This window comes from Ambystoma mexicanum, chromosome 10 (assembly GCF_040938575.1).
Source record: "Ambystoma mexicanum isolate Mex_15411 chromosome 10, UKY_AmexF1_1, whole genome shotgun sequence".
Taxonomy (NCBI): domain Eukaryota; kingdom Metazoa; phylum Chordata; class Amphibia; order Caudata; family Ambystomatidae; genus Ambystoma; species Ambystoma mexicanum.
The window spans coordinates 846,116,302-846,136,538 of record NC_090932.1 but is presented as its reverse complement, the minus strand read 5'-3'; the positions used below and the strand labels follow the sequence as shown (position 1 = coordinate 846,136,538).

General features: G+C 43.2%; 1 protein-coding gene across 2 annotated transcripts in view; it reads right to left on the bottom strand.

The window, feature by feature from the left end:
• The window catches only part of SERPINI1 (serpin family I member 1), a 248,935-nt gene that overhangs the window by 153,925 nt on the left and 74,773 nt on the right, over positions 1–20,237 (bottom strand). The window contains exon 1 of one of the 2 annotated variants that reach the window (XM_069618496.1): positions 8,523–8,615. The exons of the other annotated variant lie outside the window; for it this stretch is intronic. The gene's annotated coding sequence lies outside the window, so the exon portion shown is untranslated. Of the gene's footprint in view, positions 1–8,522; positions 8,616–20,237 lie in introns of those variants that run through there. 2 annotated transcript variants of the gene reach the window in all.

The window sequence follows — 20,237 nt, the reverse complement described above, 5'->3', positions numbered from 1 at the left end:
TCTGCTACACTATACCAGATCATGGGTGCAACCCTTTTTCAATAGCGCCACCCCCTCTTTCCCCCGCATAATCACAATTTCTATACCATTCAGTCTTTTGATAGGCACAAGCCCCATTCCATTTCTGCAGGGACTTGTTGAATCTGTTCATTGACCATTACCAACCAATTTGATACTCGCCCCCTCTCACCCCAGATGCCCATGCCAATTTCATTGTTTTGCCCATTCTAGGTTTGGCTGACCATTCTAAAAAGCCATGGTTAAAAAAGGAGAAAAAACACAAAAAAAACTGCCTACAATGTTAAAAAAACACTGTATAATAATTGAAAACTACACAGTGTAAAGCTAATTGGGCAGTTTTTATGCACATGTATGGTTGATACGCTTATGAAAAAAAATGTTTAACCTACCCAAAAATCAGATCTGAAGCAAACAAAACAGACTGCTGCAATATACATAGTTCATAGGAGAACAAAGCTCGTGAGAGTGAAGTACAAGAATTGTGGCGTCTAGACTAGCACAAACTGCACTGGTTTACTGCGGTGGTGGGGTTTAAGGAGGAGAAAGGCTCCTTGCTAATCATTATGCTCACCTCCTGCAGCCTGCAATGTAGCAAAACTGTATAAATATCTTGCGAGGAGCCCTTTGCCCCTTCTGGCACCATCGCATGCCTCCGGTGCCATGCTTGGTCAGGTGGGGGCTAGGTTAGAGGACCTGTGCAGTGCCAGCTAGTCTCTCAGGAACCCATGAAAGATCAGTAAAACATTTTTAACCACACTGCTCTACTGTGGTTTACTTTTCTGTTGTCTGCACAAACCACACTAGAGCCTTATAGAAGATAGCGAAGCACGCACAGAAACAAAGACACCATAGGTAGAAATTGGTCCCTTGGACCGAAATGCATTGGACATCCTAAGAAAGCGTATGTCTTTGTAATAGAAACTTAACATGTTGGAGAAGTTTTGTACAAGGAAATCTGAAATCCACAGAACTAAATGCATATTATCTATGTAGCAAAATTGTCCAACATAAAAGCAAACGATTTGGGATATATTCACGTTAGGTCCTTCCAGAAGTCTGGGGCATCCCAACCCAGACAACATTCTTCCGAAAGATTTTTCTGGCAACAAAACCAAGTAATTGTGCAAAACAAATATAGAATATTTGAGCATCAAATAAATTTTCAAAATAAAGCGCCGCCCACTCAACCCAACATCATCATGCAATGTTATGAGAGTAGTCCCCAGTAATCTGAAATGATCAAATTCTCCTGTTGTAGTATTTCTCACAATTTTAGCTTTACTTTTTGTAGCCGCCTCTTTGCTTAGTTTCAAGGGCTTTTATAATAAAACTTTTCCCCTGGTTCACAGCAGAACAGTTATGGACTTTTTCTGTCACTCCCTTTCTAAAAAGGAACCGTTCAACTTCAACGGTCCAACTTCGTCAGCTTTGGCTTCTCTTGGGTGTGCTCCTGGAAACACATGCTAGCTGGTCTTCCTTATAAAGCTGCTTGAATCCCTACTTCCCAACTCTGGATATTTCCTCTTGGACAGGCCATAGATCTTTGCTTACAATAACTCGTGGATTAAAGGGTTTTTACGGCTTGAACAACATTTTTGATGTCATGCCTCTGAACATGCTCAACACCTTTCACATTCTAGTGCCTTGTAGCACTACTACGGTTCAAATGCTTCTTTTGGTTAGGTGTAGCTTCTTTGGCTCAGCTACAGTACCTTCCAAAGTTGTCATAAGTCAGATTTAAATGTTTTACTTTCAATTAAGTAATTTGACCATCCTCAAATACAATTAGGATTTACACCATGCGCTTTTGAAAATGGCAGTTAAGTAGTCAGTGGATTATGCAATGGTTTTCAACAAATCTGTAGTATTAAACCCCGAACCCCCACAAGGGGCTGGGTGGGGCGTTTCCGTAAGAGATGGAAAATGCTACATTTACCTAGGCATATACTTGGCTTTGTCAAAACGTCCTGCGCATTTGTTACAGGATACACAAATAATGTTAAAAAAAATGAAACCTCCGCAGCACCGTCCTTGTTCCTTACAAGGTCGGTCAAACCTTGCCAGACCGATAAACCTGTTAGAACCAAACCGTGGCCCCATTCACCTCCCCCACTACAAGCAGTGAGCCAGCATTCCTCCAGGATATATTCAATATCAATCCAGTCGCTACCTTGCGGAAAAGCACTGCTCTCATTCTACTTTTAAGTGTAAATTATCACTATCCAAAGGCTAGTGCAGAGTGCAAATGTTGAAACCTGCTGCAACAAGATTATAGGACCATCAAACTCCTACCAAATGTTAATAGGGTGTACTGATAATAGGCAAGGATTGACGTAAAGGCCTAAGGGGGTTTCTCATTTTCATGGAACTCCTTCCCAGTCATTGTTTTGGACATAATGCATGCTTTGTTATACTAGCATTTTAAGAAGATAGTTCATATAATGTTCAGTTCATATAATGTTCAGTTCATATAATGTTCAGTTTAACTGAAAATGCCAAGTTGCTTTGTAAAGCAGCCAGAAATCCGACATGTAGCACTCTACAAACAACCAAATACACGTTAGCAGCACTCAGTTCATGAAAAGGTCCTCAACACCTAAAGCAGCCCTGAATATGTAAACAGCTAAGCCGACTACACCACCTCTATCCCATTTTCACTGGGCTAGCCAATTGCTGCCCAAGTTGAGAATGGAAGACAAAGCGGATTAGGCAAATTAACTTCTAGAAGAGGCCAGCCAAGAAGGAATCCAGCCTCTGTCAGGTCACAAGAAGGACGTAGACTCATGTACATGTGTATTAATAAAAACAAGAATACCTAACATTCCATACTTCAATGGGGTGTTGCCTAACAAACTAAGGTGTTAGTCAGTGTGTCTCAAAGATTCTGTCCACTGTCCGAACTAACCCCAACTGACCCTACCACTATCCTAACAACGAAATGCAGGAGAATGCAAGATGCAAAACCCAGCTGAAAGGAGTCAATGTTCCTCTTCCCGGTTCTATTTAATGAGTGATTTTCAACTTTTGATCAGTTCCTGCATCTTTCAGGATTTTATTGCATAGTTATGTTTTTTTTTTTAAACCTGGTCTCTGAACTTGTACTCCCATCTTGCTCCTCGTTAATGGTTTCTGACCGCTCATTATTCCCCTTTATTTTTCCTATAAAAAATAAATAAAGAGACGTATTCCCTTTTCCATACCGATTCTCTCGATTTTCTTCCCTTTCATTTAATTCACAATATTCTGTGTATTGTCCGTCATTGGACACATGTCGCTCCACCCTTCTCCTCGGATTCTGTAGTTTTGTTTTATTGCTCAATTCTGATGCTTCAATCAAATCCTCAAATTCCCTTGTTGTCAAAGTTATTCTCCAACTTCTCTGGGAAGCACCCAAGTAGTCCCATAACAATTCCCAATCTTCCTCCCAGGTCTCCCGTTTGCTATGGTACGTTCAGGTATAACAGTCACTGGGGCCACTTCATTTGGGGTTGGTTCGATTTTTCACCTCTCCGGCTTTAACACTGTGTAGTCCATTTCTTTTTTAGACGGTCTTCCAGTGTTTTAGGTGTCGGACCATTATGCGGTTCCAACCGCATAGTGCCTTCAGCGTAGTTTCACGCTACCACCCTCCTTTTCTCATTCCCTCCAGTTTACAGGATGCAGCCCGTCCAGCACTCGGCTTTTGGTACGAAAGCACTTGCGGGTTGAAGTCTCCTACCTTCAGGTACTACTTCGCCATGGTCCTTCCCTAGTGTACTCTCCATCTCAGATAAATATTTAAAGTGACATGCACTGTTTCTTGCTGACAGTAACAGTTCTTGATGCAAGTCTGCACATGGTATTCATAAAGCGGTGCTGCTGGGATATTCATTCGAAGAAAGGGGAGTCCTTGTGCCGAGGGGGGAGGACCTGGGGGGTAAGGGGTGGGGGGGGGGGGACTGGAGTCTCCCGGTGAGGTCCCTCTTGCCTCGCCCCTTAGGGAGGGTGTTGCTGAGGAGGCTCACCTTCCTAGCCTCACAGGTTCACCGGGGTTGAGAAGGTGGGAGGGCTTCCTCTTCGGAAGAAGGGATGAATTACCACGATTCGTCACTTCTACCACACCATCATCCACAAAAGGCCTCAAGAACTCCAGACAGCCCAATTGCAGGCACTGCTCACCAGGAGCCACAGTACAAATGCTACCCTCATTTAAGAGTACTCAAAACTTCTCACAGCTGGTCTATAGGACCTGCCTGTTCATGATTCAGGAAGATGAGAAGAGTGAGCGCTCATCATTTGTGCCTTATGTGATGAATCTGATGAGGTCATCATCCTTTCCCAGCGATAGCCTCTTCTCATGTGGCCAGGGGACAGCAGCAGCTACCTGATCCCCGACCCTGAGTGTGGCTGTGCGAAGGAGGATCACATGAGGAGAGGCAACCCTCAGCGGGACGGACAGACATCGGGTGAGACGTGGTATCCCTTCCTTTTAGGGATACCCCCTCCATCCCCAATGCGATTGCAGCATTAGAATCTTCCTGTATCCTGCAAAACTTGAATAGAACATTCAATCACCCATTTAGGCCGACAAATACAGCCAAAGAAGAGGACTGCCAGAAGGAAGATTACTAGACTGAACCAAAACGAACAGTCTAGTGCTTAGACCAAACTGATTGGCTCCCGTCTCCCTTGTCCAACGCAGGAGTTTAAAGTTACAACAGCTGAAGGCAAAAGAAACTCCTCCGGATGTGTACTCTGAAGACTTGTGCAGTCTGGAAGGCAATACAGGAATGGCAGGCAGGAAGACGATGTCGTCCCCATTCATGAGGGAACACTGAAGGCTCTGGAGTGGAGGTGGCCAGCAGAAAAAAGGCCAGCCCAAGCACTCCTAACCAGTTTGAAGAGATGGGAAGAAGGGACAGAGTCAGAACCAGAGAGCATGGCCAGCGAGAGGCAAGAAGGCTTTGTATCGGCTGCTTAGGAGTGTGCCACCGATAGACCGCAGAGCTGCCAGGACGCGAGAAGGAAAGGCACCAAGAATGGGAAGCAAATGCAGGCTTTGTTCCAGCATGCGGAGCAAGGACTTTCCGTGCTGTGGTTGGGGAAATGCCGCTCAAGCTGCCAATGCTGGAATGATGTCTGCCTTTGATTCCCATTCCTGACGCGCCTTTCCTGCTCTCTTCCTGGCAGCTCCACAGTCCATCAGCTATGCTCCTGTAAGAAGCCGGCTTGCCTCTCGCCCGAAGGGCTCTCTGGTTGAGACTGTCCCTTCTGCTCCCCAGCCTGGTTAGAAGTGTTTGGGTTGGCTTTTTCCGCTCACCACCTCCACTCCAGAGCCTTCGGGGTTCCCTCTTGGAGGGGGACACTGTCCTCAAGCCGGCCGTTGCCGAACCGCCTTGCACACTACACGTATTCTGGCTTTTCCCCAACCCCTTTTTATTTAATAAAAGTATCTAGCAGCAAATAGGACACTGTCCTGGTCTCATTCCTGGTTCCTCAACTTTAACCTCAGCCATAGGCATAATTGCAAATGGGTGCCAAACACACTGCAGCCAGGACTTACAAATTGCCAGATGTTGCCCTTCATTAAATATTTCCTTGGCTTTGCCTGCCATGCATTATTTTACAACACTACCTCAGTGAAATAGTACATTCCACCATTCCCCCCGCCCCCATCACAACCAGACCCCAGCAGACGTGTGGCACTCTGATCACCACCTACACTTACTCTTCAACTTTGTGTTAATTGCATTTACCATGCACACTGTCCACTATGGACTGTCAATTATGGGAGCGGGCTGCGATACTCCACTTTTAGGTCTGGCAGGTCACAACACTGATCAGACAATCAAGCCTCCAAAATTCAAACCTACACTTAAGCACAACTCAGACCCATCAAGCAATCATTTACGGACACATTTCAGACCTTGAAATAACCACAAACTACCCCTCAGGGGTTATAAACTTGCCTGCCCACAAGAGCAGTGTTGGCAAGCCTGTGTTCCAATCTGCGGCATTCTGCGTTTTGTAACGCTGTTGGAAGCCAGAGCGAAGCAGGGGCTTTAATGTTAGCCTGGGTCATTACCTGCCCCGGTAATGCACCCACCAAGAGGGGTCTATTGCCATTAGTATCCCGGCATGTTTTCAACTTGAAAATAAATACTACAAAACAAGACGAGTACCATGGATCAGGGAGAACAGAACTACATGTAGTCCATTCTCCCTTTCCATGATGTCCATTGCCATGTCGGACATGCACAGGGAACACTAGGGTTTCCGGAGCCAGCGAGGGACAAGGTGGTGTGCCAGTTAAGTGATGCAGGGGTGGTTAAATGTGGAAGGCGACCTGGGTAGCGCACTTATCTCGGACCTGGCGGTGGGAAGATGGCAGCGTCCAGCTCAGGAGGCGTTTTACCATATGCAGATTATGTACTTTAAACCCCCAGTTAGCCAAGAGTGCCTACGCACTAGCCATTTGGAATAGATGAGGGCTGGCATAAGTAGTGATTGTAGCTGGCCTTTAAATGGGTCAGAGCTAGTCAAGGGACATCATTTAGGGGTCGCCAGAGTTCGCAACTGCGACCTCTGAGGTCTCTCTTGCGACCTCTTAAAAATAAAAATTTTAAAAAAGTCACATTTTAAAAAAAAAAAAGTTACTTACTTTTTTTTGTAATGCAATCTCCTGGGCTGTGGCCAGCACCATGTGGCTCTTTACTTCTGGGGTGGCTGGCTTTCTTGTTCAGGCCCATTTTAAAAAAAATAAATAAAAAAAACACCAGGCGTGCCACAAGGCTAACACTTTCAGCATTGACCCTAAATAAGAAAGAATAGGAATACCAAATAATGAGTCTTTCTGGAATTCTATACAATTGCTAGACTCATTAAAGGTTTATTTCAGGCGCACTTCAGAGGGTCAATCACCGATTTAGTCTGTTCTTAAACGCCTCAACTCAGCCTTTCATCCTGCTGAGGTCGATAAATGAGTACCAACACAGGTTGGGTGATATTGGGTGTATATTTTTTCTACATTAAGCGCAAGTGCTATAACACATCATTAAGTCATGGACGTCCGTTTGCATTCACAGTACTTTGGTAATATGGGCCTATACACACACTCATCTCAATACATATGGCGATCCATTCTTGTATGAAATGTACTTCACATTATAGTGATATTGTAACCATATTTTTCGTAGTGTACAATGCTATGTGATGCCACTTCCCGTTTTTTCAATGGGTGAAAGGTTGTGTTCCATCGCTTCCCGCGATATCGCTTCGGGGTGGGGTCAAATTACATCACTGCCTTTTGATGTCATCAGGGGATCAAGGGTCGTGTGATGGCACTTCCGCTACCCCAGGCATTTTGTTGAAAGGACGTCCCTGGGTTAGACAAAGATATACACTTGAATTCTAGTTCAGACATATTGCCCAGAATTGAAACCCATAATTTTGAAATTATAAAATTGGGAGTGCAGTAATCTGCTTCTATAATTTCGGAGCCATTTATAATTCTATCAGGTAAGGGTTTAAGTTAAAACCAAACCACTAAAAGTTCACATAAATGAGTAAGCCTGTGCACAGTCTAATGTCAAGTATGAGAGAAGTGAAAGGCTTAGACCGTCACAATTATATGTATGTGTTCCAGCCGTGTTAATCATGCGACTAGAACTAATCAATATGAAATGTGCATGCTTAGCCCTTATTTTACACATCACTCCCTCGTGTGTGATAGAGATCAAGTGGGCGCTACAAAAACCACCTGATCTCAATAGCCTGACTCCCTACACCACAGAAACGCCTTTCCGAGTATTAACGAAAGTACCTCCACTTTCTTAAAATAAAGGGCCCCAGAAAGCAACCACTAGCGCTTCCTGTGAAACATTAAGTAGTGGATTAGTAGAAGTGAAATAACGAGCCTCACTGTATGGTGCGTCATTTATTCTAATCAGGCTTCAAAACTCATGGAAATCTGTGCATAAACTAGTCTGGCTCCAAATCGACTAGAGCTTATAAATTCAATTGAATGGTGACAATTATGCACACCGCTATGCCTAAGCAGGTACCTCCAAGAGAGGAATAGGCATTGACATAGAACCATAACAAGTCAATAACGAGAGGGGTGTGATACTTTTGAGGCCTCGCGCTTTTAGAACCACAACCAAATTAACATGGAGCATATACATTGCTGCTGAATTTTCACTCTTGAATGACAACCGCGCGATTTGGGGTGTTATGGGCTACTCTCCACTGGCTGATGAGAACCACTCATTCCCACCAGGGTCTCCACCCAGGCTTGCATAGATGCATTTGACCTCCTGGGTGGTTTACTCTAACTATGGGGCTCACAATTTCAGAAAAAGGTCTTCCATTGTATGTTGGGGCTCCATCGCCCATCTGAGGAGGGTTGGTGAGCCCCAAGAACTTAAGGGGACACCCCTAGTCCCAATACAGGTTTAGAGTCTTGCTTACATAAAAGGGAAACTGCACTCCTCCGTCTACATTACCCTTCACAGGTATCTTACCCTTTAATCCAAACTGGAATCAGATCCTGTCCTCCTTCGGTCATTGGACCAGGGTGATCTAACATTCCCTGTTCTAGAGCAATGGTTACTTGTAACGCGCCAAAGCATGCAGGCATAAGGGCGCAACAAAAAAAAAAAAGTTTGAGAGTCAGGACAGAAGTTGGCATGGAAATATAGCAAAAAAGTAGCTTTTTTTGGTTCCTCCCATGTTGCATAATCACTGTAATCCACACTACTCCCTGTGGAGAGAGGTTGCACCCTACATTCCAGGGAGGCTGTTCATTGAAATATAGGTGTGATGCAATACTTGGTCCTGGAAGTAAGAAACGTTAACCCCGTCCCAATCACCTAGCCCCTAGCTCAACAAGAAACAGGCTGTGGCAAACCAAAATTGCAAGCAGGATCAGATCCTTACAAAAGCTATACCATTTATGCCAGTTACAATTATTCCTCAAGTTTGTGAAATTCCACATGCTCTTCATTTAAATAAAAAGCATGAATTCACAAACAGTTTTATCCACATGATTTGCTTGGCTGGGAGGGGACTCTGGCGAGTAACTGAAACTAACAAGCTTCAATTACAGGTTAGTCTTAATTGACAGGTTTCCAGGAAAAACCCTACACAAAGACGGAATTAGGGCATCAATCTACATCGCCACATATAGCAAGACTACTCTCGAAAAAGTACACATCACTTAATAGCGGATTGTAAAAGAATATTAGGCAGAAATAGGGCCCCACTGTTTCACGACCCAAGGAATCTACAAAAAGAGCCGGCTGTTTAAAGGAACTCCAGATTGATTACTCAGCAAATCGGAGTTAGCGATTCATCAACATTCCTAGCAAGTGACAATTACTCATCTCAGTAAAAATTTAACAGAAGAGGCAGCCGAGTAGAATCACTGCCAGTTATGCGCAATCATACAATCTACAAGTTCCAAATTGAATGCAAAGTAGGAAGCCAGCCAAACAAACAGCAGGCCCCCAAGCATCACCGCAAAATAAAAAGTATACAATATTTCCCAGAAGAGCATGGATTAAAAAAAGTTATGGCTTGAATGACACGGAAGAAATCAGATTGGAATTGGTGCCATGTATAGAGAAAGATACCTGGGAGCACCAGAGTGTAAAATTAAAAAAAAGTGAAAGTAAAAAAATAAACACATTCAGCTTTCCTGACTCAAGAATATTAGTTTCCAAAGCTAACTCATCGCCCACCCAGCTACAACCAATGGCATTGCATAAGGACACAGCCTTCCAACTAAATAGTCCACCAATGGAACACAATTAGTAAACTTTGAGAGTGCAGGAGAATAAAAATATCAAGCTGCAAGCTACTAGGCAGTCTGGCGGCTCGTAATTAAGATTCAATAAACAGGAGCTAGATGTAGCTCCTGGGTATCCAGCATTTACCAGTGAGGGGAATGAGGAGCTAGCATTGCATCCTACAAATATAAAACTTCCACATAAAAATGGGAAAGTTTGTCTAATATTTACGACCCCTTGTGCTTTAAATGTTGTCTCGAGGGGTCCTATGTCAATTCATAAATGTTCCCAAAGTCAAATTCACATAGGTGTGTTTGTTCAGCATTAGTTGTCGTGGGCAGCCAAAGTAGCTCTGATAGATGTTGGCATCAAACTAACAAGGATCTTCAAGGCCACAAGCAGGAGCTAAATAGCTCCCAGCTGCCGTCAATTTCGAATCCAGATTCATAGGTCACTCACCACCTCAAATCTACAAAGACACATTGCACACTGTTGTCACCTGGTGGGCAGATATAATCCAAGCACAGACCAGCAGTGTGCCACTCCAGTATGCAGAACCAAGTAAGCTTATTTACAGTTCATTGGTTCCAGTTACTCTTAAATATATTAGAAGAGTAACTGAAGACATCTTTAATGTCCTGGGTGTTAGTCTTAGCAGTGCACGGTGGTGGCGCGAGTTCTGGTTGCTTGGCTTACCATAACTGGCGAAATTCAGGAGTATGGGGGTTGGTTTTACTTGTAAACCTAACATCCCTTTAACAAGGGTTTTTCCAGTGAATGTCATGGGTTTTACCAGTGCACGCTTATTTCCTACAATTTAGGAATCTCATACTTACTCCAATTAAGCTACTTTTTTGTCCAACGTTTCACCTTAAAACTCTGCCATTCCCCACCTTCTAGCATCATTTAGAACATCACAGACTTTCCAGACAGTGTCACGTGACCACACTTGCGACATAACTGCACTTCGCGAACAGTTCTGAACTGCTGATATAGGAACTTCAAGCTCAAAATGTACCCTTGCACAGCTCCTACACCTATTCTTAATCATTATCCATTAACAACCTAGCACAGAGCACATGCTTGAACAATATTAGCAAAACTGACATCTTAGAAATGGCATCAGCCATTACCATCCCTCCTTCCCAAGAGCCACCACCACCAGCTGGAGGACCTACACAACAAAAAAAGAGCAGTACTTCCAAAAACAAAGAGGACCAAAAAGGTGAGGTACAAGAAAAGCACCTAGAGAGAATCATGGGTGCGGCAGTTCCTTAAATCTACTAAAGTGAAATGCAACTGTCGCAGCCTACCTGGACAGTACTCCTAGAGGACCACCTCCATGCGCCGCCGCAACAAATCCAACCACTGCAATGTTCTCAAAGGTGTTCCTTTCTTTGGCAAGTAGTAGGCCATCTTCCTCCACAACATCTTGCTCAACTAATACTGTAACCACAAAGCCTACTTCTGTGGGACACAATCCCACAACCTACCTTACAAGCGATAAGAGGCTGCTGATCCATATATTTCAAAGACAACAGTTCTTTGTATATACTGCGACACACCACTCTGCAGGGGGGGGCAATTTCGAAGTGCTTTTGAAGCTGTAATCAAGGAGCACGGGAAACACTCGCCTACCTTAGATGCAAAACATGCGCGCAACATTTTCCCCTGTCCACCTGCCCCCTCCGTATCAGTGGTTGGTGCCTCTTCCCACATTTCCCTCCCTACCTTACTTTCAACTCTCCTTAAGAAATAAAAATAAATATTCCTTTAGGAACCACCTTTCACAGTTAAAAAAAAAGAACTAATTATTATAGACTCCATCTACTTTAGAAGTATCAGGACTCAAAATGCTAATTGAAATGGAGAATCTTATTGTGTTATGCTAATGTAAATAATGTGGCGTTAACCCCCATACATAAGCAGGATGGGGATAATGGCCCGGCAGTCCAAGTGAAGCGAGGGCAGATAACGAGGCTCCGGCCCTTTATTCCCCCATGCAACGGGCGATGAAGGTCATTAGCACCCTGGGTTGCTAAAGCAATAAACTGGTGTGCCAACAAAAACACAAATTAAAACAAAAATTGGTTTTCTTTCTTACAGCAGACATTTTAAAAAGCATTAGAAACTGGTCTGTTTACCAAGATGCAAAATCCATCTTAAATACACTAGTCTACAAATTATATGGACGAAGCACATTTGCTCCTGATTTCATGGCACAATTAACTGAACAAATTCTTAAATGCATGTCCTTAATGCGAACCCTTGCAAGCTGTAGTCAATTCAAAGAGAATGTTGAAAAAAGAAATGCAACCCATAGTGCTCATCACCTCCACAGGCAAACTAGAAGTGCATGGCATGACAACACTTCCTATGTGTAAACAAGGAACATCACGACTAAACAGCCGGTTTGAGGAAAATATTGACGTTGTGTCTAAACTGCTGAGTAATTCTAAAACGTAACCTTGACATAGAACAAGGTTTAGTCAATGGAGCAAACCCTAGATCAAGCATTGATGGACATCAATGCTTAAGGAAGGCATCACGTCTGTGTACACTGAAATGGTCTATTCCTAGTTAACTTTAATGCAAACAGTCAACTCTGACATTCCTTCCATCCAGGAATACAACAAGATACGGGCACTGTCTCCGCCCCCCCCCCCCCCCCCCCACACACACACACACATGCGCCCATCTAGATATGTACCATGTACCTCAAAAAAAGATAAGTAATACAAACAGAAGCTATAGCAGATCTCCCAAAAATACATAAATACTGCTAAAAAAAAACCAACTTCTGCATCAATAAACAACCACAAAACTGTTTACTACAAAGTCAAATGCGCATCCATCAGAAATTAGAAGAAAAAAAAATAAAAGTACAAATGTCTCTTCTCCAGAAAGATCTGCATGCCCAAACGATCCAGAAACAGAATTCTGCAGTCCATTTAAATTCAGCAACACAACTGAGTAAATTGTACTTCTAATGTGAAAATGAACACTCAATTGCCACCAATTGTTCACAACATTTACTTAAACGGCTCGGACCAGTTGTGTTTGCAAATGCTTGTCCTTCACAGAAATGTCAAATAAATTCAACAGTGTCTCAGGTATAAGACAAGAATTGGACTACTGTGCAGTAATGGTAAAATGTACCATAAACACAAAGGTAGACTTCCTAATGTACATGCTACAAGTACGGGAAACCAAAAACATCCCTTTAAATTAAATCTTCCAGATTTCATACACGTGGAAACATAGATGCACTCTCTGCAACCATGTTTCACAAAACCACATCCCTAATGAACAATCCATTTGTATATGGATCCATTTCACCAGGTTCTGCAGAATGCAAATCATGTCATATTATGCCCTTTTTGTTATTCAGGCAATCATTCCACCATACAAATAAACTCACATTGCCAATATGTCATACTAATGCTTCTAAGGTGCAATGCAAATGGTACCAAACATAACTAAGCTTACAGGTTTCACACGCATCTCTTGGAAAGGAAACCTTCACAACAGTAGGTATAGTATATCAGACTGGTGCCACAACCACTTCAGGCCACTACACTGCTTATGTAAAAAAAAAAAAAAAAAAAAAATTCACAATTTTTTTTAAAAAGAATTTTTAAACGAATAAGTAGTTGGTTTGAACGTAACGATATCTCCAAAACAGATTACCAGCAAATTTAACAAACGCATGCTTAATATTTCTTCCACCCAAATGTAGTCAATAAACTATAGCACAAATAACAGTTAAAATACACCAACAGGTATCCAACTACTTGAAAAACACCCTTCATTGTAAAACACGCAATCTGAATTGTTATATGACAAAACATCTAACTTCTAATGTAGATAATATGCCAACAGGTATCCAACTACTTCAAGCATTCCCTTAATCGCAACATCATCTTAATCCAGTAGGGATTCACCCCCCTCCTCCCCCAATGATTATTTAATGTCAAAACAGCAGTGTGTCATAAACTAATATTGTACCAAACATAGTACTTACAATGTTTTGTTTGAGGTCTAAAAGAGAAAATGTATATGTAAAATTGAATACAACTACAGCTTTTGAACTATCCTGCTTAACCAATTGTACCGTTTTTTCCACAGAAAATAAACCAGAGATTCCAGCTTCATAACGCTACACAACTAATAGAATGAAATACATGTTCTGACCACTATTCAATTATTCCACCATCATAAGTACCATATACAGTTCAATTACATCATTCATCCATATTACAAACACCTTCTACTCCCACTACATTACAATAATTACTATTACTACTGGGGTGGTTGTGGCCAGTGCACATATTCTTGGGGCCATGGCCTGTGGTCATGCCCCCAGAATCTGGCCACGGACCTCAACCACCACAATACAATGAACTATGTAACCAGTACATACCATACACCGTCAACTAATAACACTCAACCTGACCCCCCCCCCCGCTATTGAAATGAGGTCCGTGAACAACAAAATTGACCACGGACTCTGTAGCATTTCCAAACCCTTTTTCACCTATAAAAAAAACGCTCTGCATTACCTTCATTCCACTTGCCTAGCCTCTTCCAGCAATCAAATAACCCCAAATGTATTTGCTAAGCTGTCCGTTCACGTCGCTGTCCACGAATTACTGCGTTGTCTGCAGACAACTACGACACCTACCCGACCTTTTCTAACCTACAAAAATAGCCCCATATCTTTTTTCACTCGCCAACACTACACAGTCCCTCTTCCCACCACCAAATGACCCAGACTTTTCCCCCAGCACGACGACACTGGCGACTGTCGCAGATCCAACATGGCAGGCATTTCCAAAAATATGACGCTCTTCACCATCCAATCAGTGGGCGCATCCGATGTCCAGACCTCACGTCAGCCTCAGGATCAACTGGAGGCCCGTCTGCAGACCGAACCAAGGTATCACATTTTTTAACCTACTTTTTGGTAGTTTAAAAAAGATAAAATATAAACCAACTACTGGACGGATTTGGACGAAATTTACAAAAGCACGCTTTCGGAACCAATCCGCTGCTCCTGCCGCAAATTTGGTGAAAAGCCATCAAGCCGTTTGGGCTTTAGCTATGGGTTGAGCACCTTAACCATAACTACAGGCCCTGTAATATACATAGAGACGGCCCACTCACTGGCCATCCTCAAGCACACCAGCTCAGGCCCCCAACTGACACTCCGACCGTTCATTAGCAAACTCATCAACATTCCGAGCGGTCAATCACTCCAAGTGCCAACATTGGCGCCTCCCTCCGGAACAGCCTCTCCACCTCTATGAAACTTGAGCAGAACCATATCTGGATCCGGAAGCTGCTAAAGACTTTCCTCTTTGCTTCCGCCTTCTCTCTTCTTCTACCCTGCTGACCCTCCTGTCTGATACTGCACTTGTTACCTGGCTACTCACTGAATCAGGTTCCTGCCCTCCCAGTTGCACATCTGCACTGCCTCCTGGCAACCCTGCACTTGGGGCTGTATCTGCAACCCTACAGTCTGCCTACCTGCACTAAGAACTTGCTGTCTGCACTTAACTCCTGCCCGCACTCATTTTTTCAATGTTTTTGACCCTACGTCTTGCATTTGCTCCTCCTTCCCCCTTCCCCCTGCACTTGTGCTATCTCAATGTCACTTGGCCTAGTAAGAGCGTTGTCTTGTTCCCCTCTCCTGCCTCATTGCGCCTTGAAACACTTGTCTATAGGCGCGCTATGAAGGTCATATTGTTCCATCAGCATACATAGATGGCAAGTAGGACAACATTTAAACATCACAGCATCTCCTCCTGTACACACACACAACCATTTAGTCCAGTCCTAGTTTACCCTTCCACCAACAGACAATGGAACAATTTTTATGGATTAGGTTTATAGCTCAAAGAGCTTTATCATAATATACAAACATGCATTACATAGATAAAGTACTTACTATTGCAAATGTAAGTGCACCGTTAGGAACATAAACACGTACAGGCAAGACATTGAATTCCTAAAAGGTTTAAAATTCTTGTGAATATCTACCTTTACAAGTTCGACAAGCATACAAACAGACAAGCAACAGAAAAACAAATGTAAATCAATATTATACGTACACATATCAGTGTCCCAGATCATCGAATTCAACTTTCAGATTTGCATGGTTGGCTAAGACTGTCGTATTCAGTTTATACGGCATGTAAGCAAAGGCCTTCTAATCCAGACTATCGAGTGTATGTACCTTTACCCCATTTGTTTTCAACACTCTTCCAACCTTTCCCTGCTGGAGGACTTTGTTCCAAACATTGAATAGGGCTATATGCATGGATTTAGGCCCATTGTTCAAGCAACAACACCAGAAGGACTCGCTCTTGATGCGGTTTACTTAGTTGACGTATGGGCCAAGTACCTGTATGTAAAGTGAGCCATGTTCTTTACAGTGTGTGCTGGGCGGTCTCCAGATTGCCTGGTATGCAACATGAGCAGCAGCCACTCCCATCTTTTGGATTTCCGGTTCTAGTCCCGTGCTAGCTAACACTGGTAATCTGCCGATTCCAAGTAGTAGGATGAATCTATGCAGTTCTGGTGAAACACAAAGCTGGATATAGACTTGCAATTTTTTGTACCTATGAACAAGTTGGTCTACTATGGTGCAGTAGCAAACAAGACTAGTGAGATGGTCATCATTTGCACACCAATCCCATTGTTCAAGCTTAGGGGTGGATTTTGTTGTCAGTTCCTGCAGGCTGTGTTACCATACTGGCTTCCAACCAATAGTTTTAAAGCTCGCCAGTTTAAGATATGTCACTGTATTGGGGTATTCAAAAGAGTCCGTTTTGCCAATAGGCTTAGAAGTGGACAGGCTGCGGATTTACAGGTTTTTATATATATCAGAATTCTCCTTTTCATTGCAGGCAGCAATAGAAGCCCAGTTCTAAGTGGATAATTTCAACTGGAACACTTGGTCCAAGCCCCAACATTTTCCTCCAATATCTGCCCACAAGCACGCCTGGCTAAGCTAGATCCTTCATACAGATTGCACTTCCGTATTCTACGGGTTAGTAGCAAACACATTGTTTATACAGGGCAAGTATACCTTGGAAACTGATGCCAGAAACTGCGCTCACGTAACGATACATCATACTCTACTTCACTGTAGCCTTACGTTTTCTTGCTTCAATTAATTCAGCATAATCAGTCTTTGTGGTACTAGTTATTTGTAACTATGTACCTGCTCTACTGTCTTACCATCTATAACCAAGTTTGGGATGGGCACTCGTTTGTTAGAGAAGTGCATTACCTTGGTTTTCTCAAAAGTTCAGTATGAGCTCATGTTCCAGAGCATTTTTTTGCACAGTTTCCATAGCTCGAGGCCAGAGACAGTGTGGTCTAATATGACGAGTCTGCGTAGGAGAGACAAGAGACCATTGTTCCCAAAACTTAGGCCAGCAGGTGTGCGCCTATTCTAATGCTTTGGGTAGTTCCGATAGGTATATATTAAAACAATGGGGGGGGAAGACAGCACCCTTGGTTTTACAACTCTGTTTGCTCTCACCGGCGCCGACACCAAGCCCCTTTTGCCCAGGGCAACAGGCACTGTGGTGTTCTCATGTAGACTTGTAGAACCCAAAGGCAGGTCCTTAGGACATCCCGGGCGATTCATTTTGGCCTAGAGCTTACCCCCCCTCACCCCCATTAACCGTATCAAAAGCGGCCAGAACGTCTATCATGACCATGCATCTAACAGCCAGAGACAGTGGGCCGTACCTGAATCAGCACGGAAACCCATTTGGAAGTTACTCAATATGCAACTGAAGTCTGTCCATTTCGTTAGTCTAGCCAATATTATGGATGCAAATATTTGTCAAGTAGGGTCTAGCATAGCTAGCAGCCTAAAGTTATCTGGTCGTGTTCAGAGTCCATTCTTGTGAACTGGTACACAAATGGATCCCTGTCATGACTTGGGAATGGTCCCTCTTGGCAAACCTTATGCAATAAGATGTATAATTCACCCCAAAAAAGGATAATTTTTTAATGCTCGCACTGGGGCCGGGCACCCTAGAATCTTTTAAACGACCGATTTTTAACAGGATTTCTTCTATGAAGCAGCTCAGGTGAAATCGTATTCCTCGGCATGGCGCAGCTCAGGTGACATGTTCCTCCTCAGCATGGGAGCAGGTCATTCGTGCTAGATGGGTCGTAAAATATATTACTGATATATTTCAACCATTCTTGCGCCCCAATTGCACAGATCGTGAGATAAAGTGTTAGAGTTAAATGTGCTCAACAGTTTCCAGAGCTTACACGAGTGCTTGCAATAGAAATTCTCAGCGGTCAATCACTCCAAGCACTAACATTATAGATACAACATTTAATCACGCAAGTTTTTACTCTCCAAGAGTGAATTATAAATAGCCAATGGCAATGGCACATTTTGAGCCCTGCCTACGTGCCCTGCCCTACACCATCGCAGAAGAACAATGGGACCTTATCAAACGTCACCCATTAACCTAAAATAAATCTGCACCGACTATTAAGAACACATACAACACTGCAGCTTCCATGTTACTTAAAAATGAACAGGCCATATCCTATTCCACCCAAACTCCCACTCACCCCAAACCGAGATTGTTCTGACCCAGCAAGGAATGTCGTCTACCAATTACACTTTTAAATGCATAAGATTTACCTCTTTTGAAGAGATCAACAGCATTTATTATGGGAATTATTTTGGCAAGGAACTCGGAGGCCAATTGAATAGCCAGGGGAATCCTGCAAACGGGTACTTTGCAATACTATTTTGCTGTACAGGCAAAAAAAACATGCGATGGGTTAAGGGAAGAACACCGCCGGAGTAGAAAAACAGCAAGGCACAGTGAGAGGTTATATTACACAGGGATATATGCCGCACACAACACTGCCATTTGCATGGTCTCCAGACGCACTGGCTGACCCGCGAGAGGAGCAGAGAGGGTGGGGTGGCAGAAGAGATGGAAGATATAAAATAGCTTTGCTGCCGTCTTCATGTGTGCAGTTTGGAAGTACCCATACCATGTGCTGGTCTGTTTCAAGGGCATAGTGGTCTTTGTTCACATTAAGAGGCGCTTAATGCTGGCACAAACTGTCGGAGTTGACTGGTTTTACCGTGCTAAAAAGGGGCACTTCACAATTGGCTACTTAAACCTGCACAAAATGCGAGGAGTGTACCAGGCTGTACCTGCTAAAGAAGCAAAAAAAAATAAATAAAAGAATCTACCAAAAACGTACCCTATATACATGTAGACAGCCATGCGCCGCTGCGTGCTTCAAGAGCCAATGAGAATCAATATGAACTACTGACTGAAGCTTAATGAAAGTCGGTGCAGCAGACTAGTGAACCCCCCCCACCCCCCCAACCACTGTAAGATTAATCCTTTATGGGGGAAAAGAATCACCAGGAGCCTGTATAAACAGCACTGCATTGTAAAACAGCCAAAGCTGCTTTGAAGATTTTTTTTTTCTTTGGGCCAGGATCTGCGTATGGAGTGTAACTAAGCAACAGCATCCCACCAGAAAAGCTCAATTTAACCCGAGGGTGGGGGGTAAGGGTGAATAAAAATGTTTTAAAGGAGGATCGTCACTAAGCCTTGGTTAAGAGCGGAACCACAAAGAAAATCAGGATTAAAAATGTTTACCCGTTAGGATAAGGACCAAGGGGCACCTTGATAAGCACGACAAAGTGTAACAGAAGCGAAAGACGAACACAAAGATGCACCAGGACCAACGGAAGGTACAGTCCTGTATCCTGCATTCAGATGGCTTGCTCCATCTACACACTACCCTTGGATGTGCGAGACCATGTACATTTTATGTATTTTCCGCATTCAGCTGATCCATGAGGCGCTTGTGATCCTTCCAATAAAACATACTGGCGTACGATTAAATCAGTGCAGGCTTCCAAGGGCATCGCCGCCAGTATTACATGTATAAAGAAACCTCTTGCTCAAGGGAATCATCCGATACCAGTCAGTACATTTATAGCCTGATTCAGGGAGCGTTTTCATATGGGATTGCGCAATTATAAAATGCTTCCATTAATCAGGCCCTTCGAGTTTACACTGGTTAAGAGTGCCACTACCTGGAAAATGGATAATTGTTTAGCCGAAGGAAAAAAAAAATAAAAAAAAATAAAAAACGGTTAGTTGAGTGGATTAAACCACCCCCGTCAGTTTTGCCTGGTTTTAACCTTTTTTGGTTAAAGCGGTTTCGACCACGGATTTGAAAAAAGGAAGATACCTAGGGAACACATGTAAAACTTTAAAAAGTTAAATCCCAACAGTGATGGAACTCTCGAGAGATAAGATTTTGAAGAGGGAGTATTTTACTCTCTATTGTTGAAGTAAATTGTTTAAAATATTTAAATATCCAACCTCTAAAATAGCGTTATCATCTACACATATTCATTCATGCAAA